This window comes from Propithecus coquereli, unplaced genomic scaffold (assembly GCF_000956105.1).
Source record: "Propithecus coquereli isolate 6110/MARCELLA unplaced genomic scaffold, Pcoq_1.0 Scaffold184, whole genome shotgun sequence".
Lineage (NCBI taxonomy): Eukaryota > Metazoa > Chordata > Mammalia > Primates > Indriidae > Propithecus > Propithecus coquereli.
In genome coordinates this window covers 2,204,433-2,208,322 of record NW_012143190.1, presented here as the reverse complement: position 1 = coordinate 2,208,322, position 3,890 = coordinate 2,204,433, and positions in this window count along the sequence as shown.

The window sequence follows — 3,890 nt, the reverse complement described above, 5'->3', positions numbered from 1 at the left end:
CACTTATTTGTCACAAATACAGCATTGCACAGCAGTAGGGAAAGGACTGTCTCAATAGATAGCCCTGGATCAACTGGCTATTCATACAGACAAATGAAACCACATTTTTTATTACAACAATTAACTCTCAGTAAGTTGTATTTTTAAATACAAAGGGAAAATAACAAGTCTATTTGAAGATAAACGTGGGAGAAAATCACTGTGGCCTTGAAATAGTAAAAACATTTTTTTTTAAATCAGGACACCCAAAAGACCATTTTGAGATGAAAAGGCAAGCCTCTGAATGCAAGCAGATATACATGTGTGTTTGTGTGTGTGTGTGTGTGTGTGTGTGTGTGTATAATCATGCGCCACATTGTGACATTTCAGTCAACGACAGACTGCATGTACAATGGTGGTCCCTTGAGATTACAATACTGTATTTTTATTGTACCTTTTCTATATTTAGATACAGAAATACTATTGCATTACAATTGCCTATTCAGTAGAGTAACATGCTGTATAGGATTTTAGCCTAGGAGCAATAGGCTATACCATATAGCCTAGGTGTGTAGTAGGCTGTAGCATCTGGGTTTGTGCAAGTGCACTCTGTGATGTTCACACAACAATGAAATCACCTAGCGATACATTTATCAGAACATATCCCTGTTAATTGACACACGACTGTAGGTGTACATGTGTATGTATACGTACATACCCATATGCATATAGCCATCTGACAAATCACAAATCACTTGATAAATGGCTCATTTCCAGAATAATAATTTTTTTTAAAAAAAGCATACAACACAAGGAAAAATGGGCAAGTGCTTCACAAAAGAGAATATCCAAATGTCTAATAAACACATGAAAAGGCACTCAGCCTCATTAGCAATCGAGGCGAAGCAAAATAATGCTGTAAGGAGATACCGTGACTCACCCACCGTACGGTGAAAATGAAAATGACTGACAACACCAAGTACTGGTGCTAATCGGGAAAAACAGGAATAGGAACACTCCGCTGGGACAGTGTAAAGTGGAACAAGCACTGTGGAAAACCATTTGGCATTACCTACTAAAGTTGACCCTACACACCCCAGAATTTCACAAAAAGCTATGTAAGCAAATGGTCACAGCAGCATTACTTACAATAGTCACCAAATTGAAATAACCCAAATGTCCATCAACAATAAAATCCACAAATAAAATGGGGGATATATACACACAATGGCATCCTAGGTAGCAATAAGCATGAAGGGACTACAGTTAATGCAGCAATGTGAATGAATCTCATTCCTTCTTCACCACTTTGTGCATTCTGCCCTGGCCTCCCAGGGTAGAGGTACCAGAGGGACCCTCCCATGAATCCTTCCTCTGCTTGCCATCACAGTGGTCCCCGTGAAAGCCAAAGTCCTTGAAATCATCCACCAGTCTGCACACGCGGCAGCCCTGCTGCAGCTCTAACCTCAAGTCCTTCTATGTCCCCTGAGGTGCCCTCGTCCAGCCACAGCCTGTCCTCGTGCCTCTTTCAGGGCTCCTGTGCCCAGACTCCCCATGTCCCTCCCCAGTTTTATTTCTTCATGGTTAACACTCACCTGCATACAGCATATTAACCATCCACCCATTTTTTTTTTTTCTATCGCCCTACACTAGAATAAAGCTTCATGAGAATGAGAATTTTGCCTCTTTCATTCATTTTTATATCCCCAGCAGCCAGAGCATGTCCTAGCACAGAGAAGGTGCTCAATACACTTCTGTTATTAATAAAAGAGTGACCACATAAGTAGGCACTGCACTCTGTGCTTAGTGGGGCTTGTCTACTGGTGGGCCTCACTGCCAGGTTCTTCTCCCCCAATCCCAAACCGTGATTCTCTTTCTCTTGGGCTGTAAACTGCTACAGAAAGGACCCCTCCAGCCCCTGCCTGAGTGTAGTTGTGACTAGGAGCCTGCACTGCGTGCAGGAGCCCAGGAGGCTAGGCTGAGAGGCAGAAGGAGACGCAGCCTCACTCTCCTCTCTGTAGGCTCTCACCTAATCCCAAGTGACAAGATGATCAGTGTTGATCAGTGTTCACAGAATGTCCACGTGGCTCCTACAGGTCCAGCCTCCCTTGCAGCTGGGGTGGGCTGCATCCAGGTCTGGTAAACAGACAGCCCTGGTCTGAGGCACTTACCATCAGGTGCCTCCCCGATCCCTTCTCCCTGGGCAGCAATTTTCAGCAATTTTGGGGGCCGTGGATAAAACGGTGGAGCCACAAAATGGGAGAGGTCTCATTACCTCCCTTTCCACACAGAGGAAAGCTGCCCTGATGAGTCATCCAGCCCATACTGAGCATTTTGTGACCAAACAAACCTTTGCTATGTTGATCCATTGAAATTTCAAGGGTTTTTTTTGTTGTTGTTGTTAGTGCAGCACAGACTGTCTCATGCTGACTGTCTTCCCTCAGCACCCACGCCTGCCTTAGCTGTACCTCGCATCCCTGCACTCTGACGTCTCTCTGGTTCAACCCCTGTCTCTTCTCAGGGCCAGAGAGGGGCAGTTTCATAGTTGCATAGGTTCCACTTGGGGCTCGGGGGGTCTGGTTATCCCAGACTATGTACCAATCCTCCAATCTTTGCCTCATCCATGTTCCTGCCTGCAGAGACATCTGCTGACTCTGATTCCAGAGCCTATTCAAGACCCAGAGGTACAAAGCAGCTTGTTTCTTCCTGGCTCCACCCTGCATTCCCAGCTCTCAGCACAGTGGAAGACATGGAAAGAAACTGAAGCCAGCCACACGACGACATGCTCTCTATTCTTCCAAAACACTGCTGACATTTCCTATCTGTCCTTTTCCTCTTTGTGAGTTTGCAATTTTTTCTTTTATTCTATTTTTGTCATTTTTTTAAATGGTGTTTCAGTAGGACTGGTGATAAACAATAAATAGTGAATATCTATTTACTTTGAATAGTTATTGTAACCATTGCTAAGAACGGCAAAACTTTTTTTTTCACAGTTTTTTCTTCCAAGAAATTCAAAGAACCTTAAAATGTCAGCTCAAAGAACAAAAGGAAACATTATTATTACCATTTTAAAACTAGATAAAGGCCTGTGAGGTCTGAGAAACCACCCATCATCCAACATTTGTAAACACTGGGACACAATCCAAGGCTCTCATCTCATAATCTTCTGATTCTCTACTAGCAGACACTATCTTGAGCACTATAATTTATATCCCATTTTGCCACCTCTCATATAATAAGAAGACCATCTGTATAACCCAAAGAATACCTACTTGAGACCTGGCACTTGATGTAATTTTGCCAATATGTTCAGGGTCTCAACAAGTCATTTCATGAATTTGACTATCGAATCACCAACAGGCTTCTGTTCTAATTTTGTATGCAAATTTTAATATATTTCACAAAACACAAAACTGTATAATCAAATCATGGAGAGATGTGTTGGGCTTTGAAAATGTTCATCTTGTAGCTGGACATCTTTGGTTTAAAAAGGAGAGTGGTGGAGGGAAGAACAGATCTCATCAGTTGCTTCTTTTCAATCCTTGCTCTTTTTGACCCTTATAAACTCTCTCCCAGACACAATCATAAGGAATGCCTTATGCAGATCAAATATATTTGCCATGAGAAACAAGACAAAAAGCAAAATGTACTGCCTCTCAATCCTACTTCCTATTAAACACAATGCTGCATTCTCCAGTGCAGTGGTGCAGTCACACAGAACCTATTTGAGTGGCCACATGTCCAAGATGGTGTCACAAAAAGGTGGGATCTATATGGTTCATGGCTCAACAACCACTGCTTATCGTGATGCTTTTCCTGGATTGAGATCCTCCGGGGACAAAAACTATTGAAGAGGACAGAAAGCCGAGGTGAATGGATGTACTAGGTAGGCAGGTCTTCCGGTTGTAAGT